General features: G+C 42.5%; 1 long non-coding RNA gene across 9 annotated transcripts in view; it reads right to left on the bottom strand.

Moving 5' to 3' along the window:
• Positions 1-678: 678 nt before the first annotated feature.
• The window catches only part of LOC147425898 (uncharacterized), a 50811-nt gene continuing 31777 nt past the window's right edge, over positions 679-19712 (bottom strand). For 3 of the 9 annotated variants that reach the window (XR_015186098.1, XR_015186100.1, XR_015186099.1), the window contains exon 5: positions 679-19712. This exon is cut by the window's right edge and continues 15539 nt beyond it. This is a non-coding gene — a long non-coding RNA (uncharacterized LOC147425898). The other 6 variants (XR_015186101.1, XR_015186103.1, XR_015186105.1 and 3 more) reach the window with 3 other exon arrangements.

Raw genomic sequence — 19712 nt, 5'->3', positions numbered from 1 at the left:
GAACCATCTAACAATACGTCCAATATAACAAGGTTTGCTCACCATGTATAAACAGCTTGATTATCCACAAAGAATAGAAACTTGTTTGCAAGAATGTAGCATCTAAACTTCTTCACTACATAAATCATTCCTAACCTTTCTCTCTCCATGGTTGTGTAATTCTTCTCCGCAATATTCAACTATCTGTTGGAGTAACTTATAGGAAAATCCATCTTGTTCTCTCCAAGCTGTGCTAGAGTGTATCCTATATAGCATAAGCAAATGCATCAACGTGGACATGGAAATTTTTTTTCCAATAAGGATCTTACAAAATTGGAGCAGTCCATCGGTGTGAGCTTGTAACAAGGAAAGTAATCAAAGCCCCAATCAGGAGAAAGCCCATATAAGGAAAGATCCAAATCCGGAATTATCTTCAGAAGAGCCAAAATATCCCAAACGCATGATGACACATTGCGATAACCCCAAGCTAGGTAGTTGTCATGCCGAGCTGGTCCCTTTCTCAAGCTCAAGGGGGCAATTGCTCTTTCGCAGAAGTCACCATGCGGACAAAGTGTCACATAAAGCTACTTGACAGACCATGTGCATTACAGCTAGTCCAATATTCTTCAATCTTGACTTCAAATGCTTATTGAACATACCAAAATTGAATGAGGAGAGAAAAGATATGATAAAATGATATGATAAGAATGGGGAGACAATAGGGCATTGAGTACTCATTCTCCGACACACTTTAAGCATACAACATAAGGACAGGGACCAAAACAAGCTCTTTTTATTGATCTGGAGTGACGCATTGCTGAAAGCTAGTAATCAAGCTCTGCTTGCTAAAATCTTCAAGCCAACTTTTGAAGTGGCTAGCAGTGCATTTCTCATTATTTTCGCAATTGTGCATGCATGTCTGTGGTGTGGATTGGTTTTGTGATTCTGTGTTAAGTTAGTGGATAAATCCGTTATATGCATTCAAGAATGTCTATCAGTGTAATATGTTGGTGTGTGTTGGGAGATGGAAAATTGTTGTCCAATCAGGATCTTACAAAATGGTTGAGTGCTCGAGTGGCAAGACTAATTGAAAGCGATAATTATGCAAAAAATTACACGAAAGTGGCTAATGGTAGTTATCCACTAGAGTTTCATTTCCCAAATCACTCATATCTCCTACTCGCTTCCCCTTATCCTGCCCAAGCTCGTGATTTAAGTTGCAATACCTTGATAGCTGCATGAAGAGGAACATCTCTCACTTTCCAAGACATTAATCTCCCAATCTGCTTACTCTTTAGTCCTTAACATTGATTAAAGAACCATTTCAAATCACAATTCCATTCAGCTTTCCTTCATTCATTCAAACAGCATTGCCAATTTAACAATACATGTCAAACACAATTGGGTCACAATGACATGAAAAATTTGGGGGGTCCACTAATTTCCTTGAACCACAAACCCTATTGTGGCCTATCCTCGCAAACTGCATACTCACAACGTCCACAATTGCCATTTGTTGGAAATGCCACTTCAAACAAGAGACTAGAAGACACTGTTTTCTATAACTTGGACCAATATCATTACTCTGTCGGATGCAACAAATGGCATTATGAAACAAAAACATTATTTCAACAAGAAAAAAAAAAAACTGACCTTCCAAAATGATACTAATTTTTGTGTCATACGACATATATGACAACAAATGGACAGTCAAAATCCTCACCAATACAATCTGCCCCCACATTTAGATCTCTTTTTTCCTAACAGTGCTGAAACCTTTGTATTAATGGCAAAATACCAGAGCAACCTTACGATACCTTCCTAGACCTAAAAGTTTAGAACAAGCTAATCAATCCTCGCAAAGGAATTTTCGATAGCTATATCAACAAAACTTTCCTACTTTTCTTCCTTCCAATAGCTTACTTGAGAAAACCTCCTTTCTTCTTCTATTTTTCATTGAACACAAGAAACCCTTCAATTGTTCAAGTCTATACGACCTACTGGAAGGATGAATTCTCTAATTCGTTCATCCACATGACATTGCAGCTTTAAATTTTCAAAATGTCCAAGGCAACAAATCGAACTTACTGCAGGTCACCATACATTCAAACATTCTGGGGTTTTTGTTCCACCTCCATGGAACAAAAGAACACATGCACACTTTTTAAAAAGTTCACAAGTTCACAAGACGCATTTGCACACGCCAGAGAGAGAGAGAGAGAGAGAGAGAGAGAGAGAGAGAGAGAGAGAGAGAGAGAGAGAGAGAGAGTCATACGATCTGACAGTTACAAGAGTGTACCTCATTGGCTTCGAAAGTTAGCAAGAGAAAAAAAGTACAGAGCATGCCATATTAACGAACAATAATCCCCCTCATAATCCCTACACCTATGATTGTCTAATGTAGTAAGCAGTGAACACTGGTACAATGCTCAATATTGGTAGAATATCAACAAGATAGTCTTCCATAATCCATTTAGCCTATGCCCAATGTTATTCCTAACCTCCCACGGCTTGTAACAGCACAGTGAAGTCAAGTAAGTATAATACATTACATAAACGAACAATAATCCCCCTCATAATCTCTACACCTATGATTGTTTAATGTAGTAAGCAGTGAACACTGGTACAATGCTCAATATTGGTAGAATATCAACAAGATAGGACTTCCATAATCCATTTAGCCTATGCCCAATGTTATTCCTAACCTCCCACGGCTTGTAACAGCACGGTGAAGTCACGTAAGTATACTCGATTACATTAACGAACAATAATCCCCCTCATAATCTCTACACTAAGATTGTTTAATGTAGTAAGCAGTGAACACTGGTACAATGCTCAATATTGGTAGAATATCAACAAGATAGGACTTCATTTAGCCTATGCCCAATGTTATTCCTAACCTCCCACGGCTTGTAACAGCACGGTGAAGTCACGTAAGTATAATCGATACATTACGACATTGGACTACTCAATAAGTATCTTCGAAAGAAAAGAGAGGACTCTTTGGGTGACTTGTAGAAGCACTCTTAAAGTCACAGAGTTGATTCTAATTAATGAGATATAGTGATAAGTCTTTGCCCAAGGAAGGCTTCTTGCTTAGACGGTGTTATTGAGTTTCCACCCATTCTACCTTTAATTTACACCGCCCCTTCTTCAGAGTGTCTCAAGCATGCATATAATGCCAAAATGAAACTAGGATTGTATAAAATGCAGAAGGCTGAATTCCTCATAAAACTGTTACAGATTCCTTCCACAAAAGACTACATCTCAAACATTTAATTCTGTGAAATCAGTCCAGAAATGGATGAGAAAAGTGCATCCAACAACATGCGGGAGCAGCAGCATAACAAAAAACATTACCATGACACTACCACAGCAATATGCATGGTAGTCCCTGAAACCGGCCCATAGGGCGGTATACCTTTTGCTTGAAAAACTTTATGACACAGAGACACTTCGTAAATAAACATGTGACTGGAATTAACACTTCAAACCAAACCACAGCTTGGCACTAGAGTACCACCAAGTAGACAGTGACACCCTGTAGGCCCCAAAGACTGGCGCCCATTGGTATTTCTTTTCTTTTATAAAACTTAAGATAAAACTGCAAGCTCTGTCCCGCTTTTACCGGGATGAAAATGGCCTACTCTAGCCCGATTTCGCTGCAATAGGAGGCTTCCCAGATAAAATCCCCATGCAAAATGGACTTTCCCAGCAAATACGAGCACTTTTCCAAACCTGGCGAGAATCTGCAGCACGCTGAAATCTGTATTTTCTGCCCTGAAAATGCACCAGATCACCTGTACAATGATCCCCTCGCTTCCCCGAAGCTCGTGGGGGTATCAGGGATCAATTACGGTCAAAGCCTAAACCTGCAAAAAGCACAGCAGGTTGTAATTCACTGTTTTGGGCTCCAATTCGCGTGTCGGTCACATCCGTAGTAAGCCTCGTACTCCTGCACCTCTAGGGCTACTTGGCTTTTCAATCGGACGAAATTTCTCGCATGAAATCTCTCCGAATTCACCTGTACTTGCGGGGGATTAGCAATTAGCTAATCCAATACCTCGACAAAAGGCTCTTGCGGCACGCAGTACGGAAAATTCAAGCAGATTAGCGGAGAAAAAGTATGGGCCACCTTGGCCCTCGCAATATGAACTCATGGAGATGCAACGTCAACAACAGGTTGATGAGTGCGCAAAGCACATGCTTCACTTTGCCAAGGATCCCCAATATGCAATCAAGAAACCTCCTACTCAAAGGATGTTCACTGAAGCAAAACTCAATGATGTTGCCGAGACCCGAATCAATCAGCTCATAGACACGAAGAAGCCATCGAAGAAACAATTGAAGAAGCGCAACAAGGAGACTCACTACCTCGGTTACTCGGGCCAACAATCTTCTTTTGTAACTACACGAAAACAGAAGAAGCATCTGCGTTTTAGAGGACTATCCGGTACTTTGTGTTTCTTCTGACGGTTCTTCTAGCTTTTTCTCTTCCGACTCAAGCGAGGAGGACAGTAAAGGCAAGAAGCGAAGCAAGAAACAAAGTTTTGAAAAGAACAAGAAAAAGGCAAAGAAGATCAGATTCCGACCACTTTCAGACAGTTCGGACTCCGACGACCACATGTTTTATGCAAAAAAGAAACCAGTATGATTTCCTCAAAGATAAGAACAAAAAGACAGATATTTAAAGAAGGTGGACAGTCCGTGATTTTGAATCCTTTTCTGGATTCCAAGATGCTCCAAAGGCTTTGGCTTTCATTCAACAGTTTGATATAGCCTTCTCTAGAGGACACCACTCAGAGGACTCCAAGATCAGGGGGCAGCATCGTTTTTGAAGGGAAACGCACGAACATAGTGGTCCACTCTTCTTCTGAGGAGAGAAGCCCTAACCAAGTGGTTGAAGCTCAAACGGCTCTTTATTTCTTGTTGGTTGACCCAGGAGTATGAACGAGAGGTCACAACCGCTTGGAACCATCTTCAGATGACCAAGGCTGACACTTTGGACCCATATTGTCTGGGATTCTTTTCTACAGACCTCTTTGTTTAAGAAGGTCACTTTCAAAGAACAAATTGAACAGTTTTGCTACGGACTCCCTAAAGAAATCCGAGAATATTGCCTTGAGCAGAAGTCGGAGTCCATACAACAACTGATGGGACATACTACGCAGGGAATCTCGATACATTCAGGTAACTTGACCTACCCAACTAATGAAGCTTTCACACAAAGGACCGGACAGAACTCGACCAACGACAATAGAAACAAGAACTCCCACAAAAAGAAGGATGCACGACCGACATTGACTGTGGAACAAAGAGCTCACTACTCAAGGAGGGGAAGTGTTTTGGTTGTGGGGAACAAGGACACATCTCCTCAAAAGTGCCCCAAAAAATGCACAACAAGGACAAACTCAAGAAAGGCCTGAAAGTTCTAGAACAGCAGAAGAACGTGGAAGAAAAGGCAAGATGAAAGCAGGACTAGTACCAGAACGCATGGAGACCGACCGGAGTCAAATGGAAAAAAGTACAGAACTTTGCTACACATGGGTAAAGTAGAGGATTAGGAAGCCCTCATTTTCTTTGATGGAGGAGCCAAGGCAAACTTCATTTCACCTGAATTCGTGGTTGGACTTAAGATTACGTCCGACAGAATGGGGCCACCAGCGAAGGCAATTCTAGTGGCGCCCGGACAGGATGTTGCCATTACACTTGTCATTGGCAAACTTCGTTCGAAATGTTAGCGGTATTTAGGGCAACATGACTTTTACATCATGCCTTTGGAAGCGTGTGACATCCTCCTACAAATCCCTTCGTACCACAAGAACGACGCCATGGTCGACTATCGGGCCAAGAAAGCAACTTTGACCAATGAGAAGGCAAGAACATTGTACTTATGTAAAGTTAAAGGAGAGTCCATCCCTATTGAATTGCCTTCGGCCATTTCGAAATTTATGAAATCTAGACTTTTTGTTTACTCCATCTATTTCAATGAATTGAGTGATGAACAAAAACCAACAAGTCTGAATTGGATTAAGAATGACAAGACTTTTTGCACACCCATGCTGATCGTTTCTCAGAAAGCCTACCAAATGCATTACCTCCACCTCGTCCTGAGGAGCATACCATTGATTTCATTCCTCGAGCCCAGAATGAACACATCATGAACCAAGTGAAAGGACTATTAGAAAAGCGTCTTATCCAACCTAGTACATCACCTTATTTTTCTCCGCTTTAATTGACAATATAGAAAGACGGATCTTCGAGAATGTGGATTGATTATAGAGCTCTCAATAAAACCACCATCAAGAACAGATTCCCGATTCCAAGGATCGATATTATTCTTGACAGACTGCAGGGATCCTCTTGTTTCAGAAGCAACATTCTTTAATAGAAACCGAGAAATTAGGATTAGCACCATCCCGCCCAACCTCTCAAACTGCAGGATTGATTTGAAAAGCGGATATCATCAAATCTGCATCGTTCCGGGAGATGTCTATAAGGCAGCCTTTTAGACTAGCTTTGGTTTATACGAATTTTTGGTGATGCCTTTTAGACTTACAAATGCTCCAGCAACTTTCAACCGAATGATGGATAGGATTCTCCGAGAGCATCGATCTTTTGTGGGCACTTTTTATAACGACATTACTGTTTTCTCCAAGAATGAAGCAGAGCACCGAGACCATCTGCTACTACAGGTTTTTGAGACATTGCACGATCATCGATTGGTTATTAATGCCAAAAACAGCGAGTTTTTCTTGCTTGGGACACATCGTCTCAGCAATAGGAGTACAAATGGACCCAGCCAAAATTAAGACTTTCCACAATTAGCCTGACTTGAAAAATGTTCATGAAGTTCGAAGCTTTCTCGACTTGTGCTCTTACTATCGGCGGTTCTTTCGGAAGTTTGCACACATAGCTTCACCTTTGCACTTATTGACTCAGAAAGGAGCCCCTTTCTCATGGGGACCGACAGAGGTGATTGCTTTTCAGACACTTAAGAAAAAACTGACTTCAAGACCAATGTTGGCTTTGCCAGATGTGCAAAAGCCATTCAAAGTTTATTGCCACGCTTGTGGTCGTAGTCAAGGAGCAATCTTGATGCAACAAGGCCATGTGATTGCTTATGAAAGCGCAAAGTGTTTTCAAGGCCAGAATTGGTAGCCCAAATTTATGAGAAATAGCTATTGGCAGTGATCCATGCTCTTACACAGTGGCGCATTATCTACTCGAAGCCAATTTCACTGTTTTTACAGATCATCAGAGTCTACGCTACTTCTTGTCCCAGAAGCAACTTTCGGAAAAGTAGATGTGGGGGGCTAACATCTTGTCACAGTTTCATTTCCAGAGTGTCAATGTTCAGGGACATGACAATTTAGTGGCAGATGCATTGTCTCGAAAGCCCCTAATTTTGGCTATTGCCGCGATTCATCACAGAAGCTTCGGGGTATGGTTCACGAGTACCTTTGAGATTTTGACTTGACTGACGTTTTTACTCAAATATAGAATAGGGAGACAATTCCAAGGTATTCCAAACGGGATGGCTACTTGATGAAGAAAACGATGTTGTGTCACACACCCTTTGAGAGAAAAGGTCTTGACAGAGTGCCACTTTCCACCGATTACGAGTCACCGCGGCATCGATACCACCTTGAAGGGGGTGAAGCATTATTTCTTTTGGTCGAGACTCAAGAAGAATGTGGACGACTTTCTTCGCAGTTGTTTACTATGCCCACAGGTCAAGTTTGACAGGCATACGGCATAGGGATTATTAGAGCCTTTACCCATTCCCGCCTGCCCCTGGGAAAGTATTGCAATGGATTTCATCTTTGATTTCTCGAAGACTCAGGAGTCGGCACGATGGCATTTCGACTGTCATTGACACATTTAGCAAGCAAGCTCACTTCATTCTAGTGAAGAACATAGTCAAGCCACACCATTTAGCGACTCTGTTCATTGCACAAATAATTCAGTTACATGGGATGCCTGAGATAATCGTCTCAGGCAGAGATCCCCAATTCACGAGTTTGTTTTGGAGGGGTATTTGGAATAACATTGGCACACGGTTGCAATTCTCATCATGTTTCCATCCGTAACCAGATGGGCAATCTGAGATTGCAAATTCAGTTGTTTTAGATTCGTTGAAGTCCTACATCTCTGATCAGAAGACTCAATGGGAAAAATATTTGCCTTTGGTGGTATTTGCCTACAATAAAATGGTTCACTCTTCGACAAGGAAAGCGCCATTTCAGATAATCGGTGGTGCTAAGAAGGTTCCTCCCTTGCTCAGCACTAAAGACAAGATTTTTGAAGCTGACTAGTAGACGAGGGACTTGGACACTGCTCTTGCCAAGGACTGTGAGGCTCTAGAGAAGTCTCAAGAACGACACAAGAAGGCAATAGATCGACATCGATGCGACTTGAAATTAAACGAAGACGACAGGGTGCTCTTACCTTTCTAAAAGGCACGCCTAAGGAAACGAAAGGGAAAGGAGCGGTTTTTCCACCAAAGCTTAGCATGAGATATTATGGCCATTTCCAGATTAAAGAAAAGAAAAATGACGTCTCCTTTCCCCTCAAGTTGCCAGATACTTAAAAGATCTCACAATGCATTCCATGTGAGTCTCTTAAAACCTTTCAAAGGTGAGGTGCCAATCGATGGGGAGCCCGATGAGCAACCCGAGTGACGAGATACTCGTTCTTGAATAGATTTTCGCACACAAGGAAAGAAAAGTGAAAGGTAAAGTGATTCGGCGATTCTTAGTTAAATTCAAGAACTATCCGGCATTGGATGGAGCAAGAGGACCTAGCACATACTCCTCAGATTTTGGAGCAAGAGGACCTAGCACATACTCCTCAGATTTTGGAACTTACCTTGAGGCATTCGGTTTAGCTCCGTCTACTCTGAGAGATCCAACAGATCACTAGGGTTCAATCTAGTGCACACGGATTGCACAAGAGGGGAGTCACTCCGCTCCTCCATTGAATAGAGTCATTGATATCCCTTTGGATTTCTGGTATACTGCTATGCTGACAATAATCTGTTGTATGACTTTATTAACTGGAATTATTGAAATTGAATATGAATTATTTGTGCTCTCTCATGTGGCTTGTTTGAGTGAACTGAAAGACAAAATGATTGTAGCATTTCCGTCTTGACAATCCCTATAGACATGATCGCAATAAGGATTAGTTAATCTGACATCAGTGAGTTCTGGGATGGATCCACATGTGATTACTAAAGACATTGCTGGCAGTCATGGTGTGAGATTGAGAATGAACTTTTATGTGATTGATTTGAGTTCATGTGATGTGATTGTCATCTATATGCAAGTGCTAGATTTGTGTGGGTCTAGTGTTGAGCTGGTTTATAGCCTCTATCTGTTTTGCAGACGTAATTGAGGGCGATTACCATCCTTCCAGAGGAGGGTATGTCAACACTGATGACGTGGCATGAGCCCGGGACATAAATTAAAGATTTTTCAGATTAATAAAGTTGTTCCAACTTATGGACTTTTGCCGACGAAGCCTAGAGTGACACTAGCAATAAAAAATTGTGTAGACTACTAACGTGGCTGTTGTACAGACGCACGCAGATCGCGTCGAGGACATGGCAGGCCGTACGGCATACGAGAATTGCACTAGCTTTTTTGACGCCAGATGGTTTTGAGCTAAAGTTTTTCATGTAATCTGCTCTCTCTAGCTCATTCATTGTTGACGAGCCGGTGAGCAGAGGAGAGCCCAGGGCACGTGCACTTGCTCGATTATTATAATACAAAAAGAAATACCAAAAGGGGCGCCAGTGTTCAACGCCAATCTCTCTTGGCACAAAACTATGTCGGGCCATGTCGTCTTGAATTGAACTGTGATTTAAAGTCTTGAAATGTTTAAAGTGAATCTCTCTCTCGTGTCGGGACAGATTCTAGACTGGGGTTGTCAAAGTTTGTTACACCACTAGTTTGTGGATAAAATGAGCAGGAAAACTTGAGCGTAGTGCCCATATTTTCAAACAAGCCTCTCCAAAATAGGCTGGTCTACAAGGATCACTGACAATAGATTGTGAAAAACCATGGTACTTGAGCCAATTGTACATAAACAATCGGGCAATCTGATCAAATATTATCTTCTTCTTGACGAGAATGAAATGGGCCTGCTTGCTGAACATCAAATAAAGATCCATATACTATCCTTGTTGGCGTTTATGGAAGAGCAAAGATAAAATCCATAGCAATACTTTTCCATTGCTTATCTCGAATAGGCAGTGGTTGTAACAATCCTAGTGTCTTTTGCCTGTCAAAGTAGACCTTTTGGCAAATCACAAATGCTCGCACAAGGGCATCCACTTCTCTCCTCAAAGTAGGCCAATAAAAGAATGTCTCGACTGCTTTCACTGTTGCATCTATATCACGATACCTTGCATACGGTGGGACATGGCTTTCTACCTTAACTTTATGTCGCAATGGCCTAGTCACACATAGTCTACCATGCATCATCATAAAACTGTCCTTGAGGAGACAGTGCTCATGGCGTTGCTCATCTTGCAACTGTTCAAAGATCCTTGGAAAATCTTTATCCATAGCATATTGTTCATTCATGTCATCAAGCTCGTGATGATAAGGAATTGACACAACTGAAATTTGTGGCTTTCTGGATAACTCATCAACCACAACATTACTCTTGCCTTCCACATGGAAAATCTGAAAGTGGAACATTGAGAGAATGTTTACCCAACGCATATGCTTTTCTGATAACTTTCACTGCGTCAAAAAGTATTGCAAGGTCTAATGATCTGTTTGAACAACAAAATCAGCACCTAGCAACAGTGCTTCCCACTAGAAAGCGCATGAATCACAACCAATAGCTCTCTCTCATTGATTTGCATGGTCTTTTTTGGCTCTTGCAAGATTTTGCTCTCATAAGCTACTACCCGACCATCTTGCATTAACATTGCGCCAATACTATTGCCACACGCATCGCACTGGACCACAAATGACAACCTGAGATCTGGTAAGACAATTACTGGATCGGAAGTCATCTTTTCCTTCCAAGAGACTAAAAGCTGAAATCTCTTTATGTGTCCACTTGAACGTGACCTCTTTCTATTGTAGAGCATGAAGGGGGAGGCAATCTCAACAAAGTTCCTTAAAAACCTTTTGTAGTAAGAGCATAAGCCCAAGAAGCTACGGACAGAATGCACAGTCTTCAAATCTAGCTATATCCTGAATGCACAATCAGAAAAACAGTCATTAAACTCTCGCAAAACTGCTGACCTTTCTTTATCTAACACATATAAATTTAACCGACAATTATCTAAACGGCTTCATTCTCATTTTCTTGGCCCCTCCTTCAGACGTCTCGGCCCCAGTCACAAGGGACGCGTCCCGAGGGGTGGGACGGTGGACAGGGCTCAAATGGATTTTTAGTGTAAAAAAAGAGGGCGAGACGGCAAGTGGGGATGGGAAGCCCAAAAATGGGTGCCCCTGTGACTATGGTCTCGACTAAGTCTTAAGCTTTCCCTGTCGTTTCTGACCCCTAGGACGCTTAAGAGTCACTTTCACAACGGTCTTCTTTGTTGAATTTTTCTTTTGCTAACCCTTCTTTCACGTTGCCCTAAAACCCATTCATTGTCCTCTCCCTTCAACAAGGCATGACAATTGTTGGCAACTTCCATAAGCTGACTGAGGGTAGCCACTCTATTCTTGGTACACTAATCTCAAAACCTCTGATTGAACTCCGGTAAGTTCTCGCAAGTAGCCGCAGTGAGTTGGTGCCAATCCATCATGACATCGGCTTCAAATTCATTTGACAGCCATCCAGATGCAAACATTTGCTTGAAGTATCCCCATGTGGGAGGTGATTTCCCTTGCATCAACAGTGTCGTCCACCATGTAAGTGTATTGCCTTTCAAGAAAGTGGCTATTTTCCTAACCTTGGAGGCATCTAAAAAATTCCCTCTGCATAAGCTGTATCAAACTACTGGAGGAAAGTAAGAGCCTTTGGCTTATCTTCAAAGCCACTGAAAGTATCAAAGCTCACAGCTGCAGTACCTTCTTTGTATGCTTTTGGCTTTTCCAGTGCTGCCAAATTATCATAGGGAATTGTCTGCACCATGGGCAATGTGATAGGGATCATCGGCGCCCCTTGGCCATTGACATTTTGCATCACTAGTGCCATATGTGCCTGCTGATCGAAAAAACTACCCATGCCAAAATTGCCATGCGACACCCTAGCTAGCCCAAATAGCAATGAAACCCTTGTTGCATACCAGTGTTACTATACATGGGGTTTAGCATCATGCCTTGCACACCCCCAAAACATTGTTCCTGGCATATATTGTTGCTTTCCACGCGCATAACCAACCATGCTCTGAAACACTGATCCACCCCCGAAATACCTAGCACTTTTAAAGGTGGCTGGCTCAACTAGCAAAGCAAGAGGAATAAGCGTCTTAGCCACATGTTCTTCGACAGAAGGAGCTTGTCTTGGAGCCCCAACTGACTCCACAACGTGTGAGTGCTCCTTTCCCTGCTGAGACGCACAAGGGACCTGGGTTTGAGCCTCAACAAACTCTACTGCATGAGACAGTTGCCTTGTCTACTGTGACATTGGCGGCACTTGCAGAAATTTCATCAACGTAGAGTTTTGCACGAACCAAGAAAACACATTCACAGCAGCAACCAGCTGTGTCTTGAACGCATTCTCTTCTAGTTGCCCAGTCATATAGCCTTGACCATGTGGAGCATTCAAATCAACAAAAGATACAGACAAGGGTGACCATGAACTCTCGCCATGCTCGAACCGTGCAGTAGGTACGAGCTGTCCTGCTTTTACCGGGCTGAAAATGGCCCACTCTAGCCCAATTTCGGTAGCATAACCGCAGATGGAGGCTTCACAGATAAAATCCCCATGCCAAATGTGACTTTCCCGGCGCATACGAGCACTTTTCCATCCTAGCGAGAATCTGCAGCACGCTGAATTCTCTGTTTTCTGCCCCGAAAATGCACCAGATCACTTGTACAGTGATCCCCTTGCTTCCCCAATGCTCCTGACGGTATGAGGGATCGATTAGGATCAAAACCCTCAACCTGCAAAAATACACAGCAGGCTGTAATTCACTGTTTCGGGCTCCGTTTTGCGTGCCCGTCGCATCCATTGCAAGCCCTATTACCCCCGCACCTGTAGGGCTACTTGCCCTTTGAATAGAACGAAATTCCTTGCGTGAAATCTCTCCAAGTTCACCTATACCTGCAGGGGATTAGCAATTAGCTAATCTTGTACCTGGACAAGCGGCTCTTGCCTCGGCATACGCTCATAACCCACACAACTGTACATATAGATGGAAAGCCCTTGAGCTGGGCATTACGATTCCGTATGCAAAGGGGGAGAGAGATGCACGAGAGCGAAATCATCGTGCTACATAATACAAGGGAGAAGACAAGCTTTCCATTAAAGTTGTGATCAGTTGCACCCACTACTCACACACACAGTAGGACGCTTTGAATAAAATTCAGCCTCCTCTCTCAGTTGGGCCGCCCCCTCTTGATGCAAAACAAGCAAATCACTCACAGACCGCCAAGTGTCCACTTTGCCTCTTTTGGGTTAATTTCCTAGTACCCACCGACTTATAAAGTGTAGCGAGGGGCCTAAACACCCTTCTACTGCTTGGATTTCAGGCTGACTCGCCCGACCATCTCGTGGTGACCTGCCCTTCCTGACTATGGGTGAAACTCTAGATCATCAGCCATTTCACACTGGCCACAAAATGTCCGACCGTTTGTGACTTCAATAAGAAGGTCCAAAAAATTAAATGAAAATCAAGGGAAAGAAACCATAACTAAGGTTAGGGGTAGCCACAGCCTCGTGAAAGTACCTTATCAAAAATGATGTGGCACAAGAACACATATATATCATCAACACGAGGTGATTTCGAGATGAGTGAAATAAGCTTTTCACAACAGTAACAAAAAATTTAAAATTACAAGCTCTTCAATCCACTTGCTTCGGGCACCATCACTTTAAGATGGATAATATATAAGGTAAGATACAAGCAAACCTTAAAGAACTATAACATTTCACTCTTTTTATTTTTCACATCATACAACAACATAGGGAATCTTTTGGTCGACTAAAATCACAAAGTCTACTATTACAGTATGACTATGTAACTCACAACCTCAATAGTAATAACCGGAAAGAATAAAAGAACCACAGACAAGTTGACTCTTACCAAACAATATAAATATATGCATCACAAGACTATCTTCACACACCAAAATGCACAACCAGAAAACAAAAGATATAACATGTCAAAAGGGTACTCGCATCTCAAACTGGAAAAAGAGAGCTTATTAAGAAAGGAGAATTCATAGAGTATCTCTCTAACTCTCTCTCAAGTAACTAAAAGGAACCATCAATAACGCAAAGTTGCATTAACGCAAGGAATCTCTCTCTCAAATGCCCGCTTTTTACGGCGAGTGAGGGTCCTTCTCTCTCTGCAAGCCTCTCTCGATGATCTCATCTAGTGCACACAATCGTGCCACAATTCTCGGCATTATATGGCAATGATACTCAAGCACATTACATATGTTAGCATGGTATCGTACGGCACTGATCACATGGCAGCTCGTACTTTTTGACGTCTGTTATTGAAAGCATTAACTTGCAAAGCTTTTGGGGCGCCAATATTTTATAGCACATGCTTTTGGACATCTATGAAAGCAAGAGGCCAACGGCCTTTGAATATAGGCCTGGGGAAACATCTTGTTTGAGATTGGGTTCTCCCCGACAATTGTATAGCGACCAAGAGATCAATAATAAGTGCAACGGTCACCTAACTCCACGTCTCATCTCAAGTGTTCATCCTTGTAAACTTTTAAAGTATTTGATGTTTTCAGTTCAATTATGATAGTGGTGTTCTATCTTACGACCTTGATGGGTGTCACATAGTGATGACGTGGCAAGACCTAAACTAACAAGCCAAGGAAGAAGAGAAGCCAAGGTAGACCGACCCAAACAGACTTGAGTCTGAGCACGCACAAAACGCGACAGCACAGACGATGCTGACATGGTGAGTGGACCTAAGAAAGCTTTTGGGCTTAGTTATGGAAAGTGTTGCTATTCTAAGCTTTTCAGCGCTACATTTTGATAGCAAGTAAAAGAAGCAAGCCGAGCGCCATTGATTATGGAGCGTTCGGCAGAGTACAAGCTTAGGTGCAATTGCACATTTTTCTCTGCGACATTTGTAAACTGTAACAGTTCTACCCGCAAGTGACGCCTACCTTAGGGGCAATCGTATCTGAGGGAAATCTGTACCACTATGTTCGTCTCCACGAAGTTCAAGTAGTTGCTCTTTTTCAATTCAATTCATGGTGGTGTTCTCTGTGTTAGCATCTCATTAACTGATTTGTCGATTACATCACATGACTTGCCCATTACAAGTTTCTAAGGCATAAACCAGAGCGCGTAGCGCTCCCCTACATGCTTCCTTTCTGAGTTGTGTGGGAACTTATTGAGGCTTATGTGTGGAAAACAAAAAAGAGCAATGTGGTGAGCGCTCCAACTGCTGTTGAAAGATCTGGCATAGAAAATTAAATGTGAGATGTAAGTGCGGTCAGCACCAATGGTGGGGAGGATAGTGCATGATGTGATCATATGTGTTGCCTCCCTAGATCCAAGAATGTAGTCCATTGCGATGCCTCACTGTAAGAGGGATGGTGGGATGGTCATTGGACCATCCCACCGCGTGCCAACTGAAAAGATCAGACAGGAACATACCTTTAGCACTTCAAAACTACTCAACAGATAAAAAGAGAGAAGATCCACACAGTAGAAGTTCCACTTCTTGAGGGATGAGCTGTGGCAAGCTGAAGTGTAGGTCGACCCTCCTTGATCACTACCATCCTAATGGTGGAAGACAACTCAAAGTGGAGCCCAGGGCCAGTGAGAGTGGACCAAGCTGCAATGCCCCAAGGGTACTGTAGGGTTGTTATGAGGGCTGGCATCAGCCGAAGAACTCGAAACCAAACCTGCTTTGCCATGGGACGATCCCACAAACAATGACGCTGACTCTCCAAAGGATGGCAACAAGCAGCACAAGCTGCCAAGAAGCCGTTGTGTACCAACCAACTCCCAATCGATGTAGCCATGTGCGCTACAAGCCACTGTAATAGAGTAACTCTCCTTGACTGCCTGTTGTCCCACAACCGCTCCAAGAAGCCTAACAAGAACTCTATTGTGAGACCCTTCTCCTGCCAGTGAATTGTTGAAAGGGTGAGCCTCTCTCTGTGCTATTGAGTATGTGTCACCTCAAACGAGTTGTGTACTCGAAAAAGGGGGTCCCTGGGTGATCGGCTATAGAGAAAGAATCTTGCCAGAACCACTCTCGGGTCCCATTGCACTCGTACCAGAGGGCAGCTCTCCCAAGCCCAAAGCCGCTAGTGTCATGACTCAAGATCTGTTGGGTCGGGATCGATGACACAAGTTCCCCCACAAATGCCCACAACTATAATCCTCTCAAAACAGCACTCTGCAACCTATGGTGCCTCTACTGAGACTCTGTGAGGCTGACCCTCCCCTTGAATCTCAAAAAGCATGTGGGGCATTATCTTCGAGCAAGCCCTAGCAGCAATGAGGACCTTGAGGCCCCCCATCTATCTGGGAGCTGCTACCTCAATAAGGCTATACCACTCAGCTCGTATAGCCTCTGTAATATCCGGACACATACTTTGCAACCCCCTCATGCCTCGTAGTTGGATGCTCTCAACCTCCACGGGTATCAAGTCTTATTTTTACGGCACATGCTATATCACTCAGTTGATATAGCCTTTGTAATATCCTGACACATGCTCGGCACCCCCCTCATGCCTCGTAGCAGGATGCTTTGAACATCCTCTGAACTTGCTTGGGTATCCGGTGACATTTTTACGGCACATGCGATAGACTTTGACAGAGATTCCGAGTAGGCACACGAGCATGATTTTGCGTAAGGAAGATTGCAATCACAATAACGATTCCAACAACAATCAAACAACGAAAGAAGAGTCTCATTACCTACTTCACGATTCTCTGAAGGAGGATCGAAAGTCTACAGATCTACACCGCTAATTGCAAGTGAGCACTTGTACACAGAGGTAGATGAAGTCAACACGAGATCTGGCCTATGCTTAGCATATGACGAATCAATCGCTTCTAAAATAAGGTGAAATATACCTTCATAAGGTGAGAATTGTCTAAACATATTTTGACATATGGCAGAAGCCTACCAAACAGCCTCTCAAATCCTCCATGAAAATCAAAGCAAAGCCAAAAACCGTTATATCACTATTGTGACATGTTTGTAAGTAAGATCCTCTTTCCTTGTTGATTCCAGTTGCTGACATGATAAGTGGCCAGCTCTTGACCCTTTCCCTTGACTGGTTGCGACTCGTCGTGCTAGAGACACACCTCTTCATGAAAAGCCACACCCTTTCGACGACTAGCTATGTCTCTTCACCCAATGGTTGCAACTCTTCACCTTAAGACATGTCTATTCCTCCAAAGGACGTGTCTATTTGTGATTGGTCAGGATTGTTCATTCATGTCGCTTGATCTCCTATAAAGGGAGCCTATTGTACTCAGTTTCATTCATTCAATCAAGCAACAATGTTCCAAGCCTCTCAAGTCTAATCTCAACATATAGTCTTAATCACAAAGATTATTGTCGTGTCATAGCAAATTTTACACGGGCATGCGAGCCTCTGATCCTTGCCGCTATTTCTTCACCCTCTCCCTTCTCTGGAGTTGTGGGGAACCCTTCAATGTGATGATTGGGTGGGGTTCGATCATCCATCTCTGACTATTTTCACTCGACCAGTAATGAATCCTTCTAAAAGGCAAATAGGTAAAATTTTGGCATGTGTGCCTCGTGTTCCGAATGTGGTTGCAGATGCTTTGAGCCGCATGCCTTGAGCCACAAATATTGCCATAATTGATGTGCAGATGGATATTCCAACGTGTTTCAAGAATGAATACTTCACAAATCGAGACTTTGGAGAGGAATTTTAAACTCTCAAAGTCCTCTGACCCACCTCCTACAAAGATGAACATGTTTCCAACTCGTGCAATTGTGGATAAGTTGTATTATGTTCATCAAATTTGTGTCTGTCAAATGCACCATTGAGGAAGATTTTGATACGGACCCTAGAATCAACAAGACAAGGTCTTTTATCAACCACAGATTTTTGGCCTCAAATGTGGTAGGATGCTATGAAGTTTAATAAGGCTCGTCACTCATGTCAAATAATGAAAGCTTCTCCTTCCTCAAGGTTTACTTAAACTTTTGTCTGTACCTGAAGAAAAGAGGGAAAGCATTTTATCACCACTTTGCCACGATCACCCAAAGGCAATACTCAAATTCTTGTGGCAATTAATCAATTTTCCAAAATGCCACATTTTAATCCTTGCAAGAACGTTGCTTCTTTCCAACAAGTTGCGACATTGTTTTTGGATAGAGATCCAAAATTCACTTAACATTTTTTCACGTCCCTGTTCAAGTCTCTAGTTATGAAATTTGTTGTCATTTCAATCAAATTTTGGCAGAGATGCTTCGACATTACATTCAAATTCAATTGGCGTCTTGAAAAGATTATTTGCCACTTGTGGAGTTTGCTTACAACAATTCTCCTCATCACTAAACGGCACATGACTCCGTTTCAAGCATCATATGGACATACTCCTCTTGTGCGTAGGAACTTTGTTCTTCAACACAAAATGGCATTAGCAAATCAACTAGTTTAGGACATGCAAGATGTTTTTGTACAAGTTCCAGATAAATTGATTCATGTTCAATAGAAATATCGAAAGCAAGACAGCAAGCATCATCGTCATGCAGAATTTCAAGAAGGTGATTTGCTTCTCTTATATATGGCACCTCATGACTACAAAATTGTAAAGTCAATTTTTCCAAAGTTGCGACCTCGCTTCTATGGACCTTCAAGATCATGAAGAAGAATTCAGTTGTCATTTACAAGTTGGAATTTCCACCTTCATGAGGGAGATATTCATCCAGCTTTTCACATTTAATGGCTCAAACATTACATTCAAGGAGATTCACTTGTTGCAGACTTATGTCCTTATGTGCCAGAAATTGAAGATGAACACTTCCTTCTTGATCCACAAAAGATTCTAAACGTTCTGGTCAGAAAGAAACAAGAAGAAAAATCACACTGAATTTCTTGTCAAGTGGATATTCTACTTGCAGCAATACCCCAACCTATTTCAAGACTTCTTTGCACACGCGGCTGACTTTACTTTTACACGATTGTCACATCTTTGTATCTATGATCCTCTCTCCTTATTGATTCCAGTTACAGATGTGAAGAGTGGCCAGCCAAGGGGTCCCAATGAAATCTGAACCAAGCTTGGCCTTTGTTTTCCCTTTCTTTGCTCCCTCCTTTCTTTGCCAAGATGCGCCTTGTCTCTCCACACCCAAAGTACTTGCCTTGCTTATAATACTTTGCCTTTTGCTCCACAAATATTCGAGCGGTGGAGGATTCTTCTTTTGAGTCTTCTTGGATTTCTTTCTATCCTTTGAGGCCTCCATTTCTGCAACCTTGGTCAGTGGCTCATTTGCTGGATAAGTCAGTGACCCTTGCGGTAACGAGAAACCATCCATCGCATGTTCCAAAGTTATTAATTATGAGAAGATCACTTCTTAGGATCTCCTTGCGTAGTCCACAACAATAGCGTTCCATCTCCTC

The sequence above is a fragment of the Adiantum capillus-veneris genome, chromosome 24, assembly GCF_014529385.1.
Source record: "Adiantum capillus-veneris isolate H3 chromosome 24, ASM1452938v2, whole genome shotgun sequence".
Taxonomy (NCBI): Eukaryota; Viridiplantae; Streptophyta; class Polypodiopsida; order Polypodiales; family Pteridaceae; genus Adiantum; species Adiantum capillus-veneris.
Note: the sequence above shows the minus strand (reverse complement) of the source record. Positions and strands in the feature narration are given on the sequence as shown.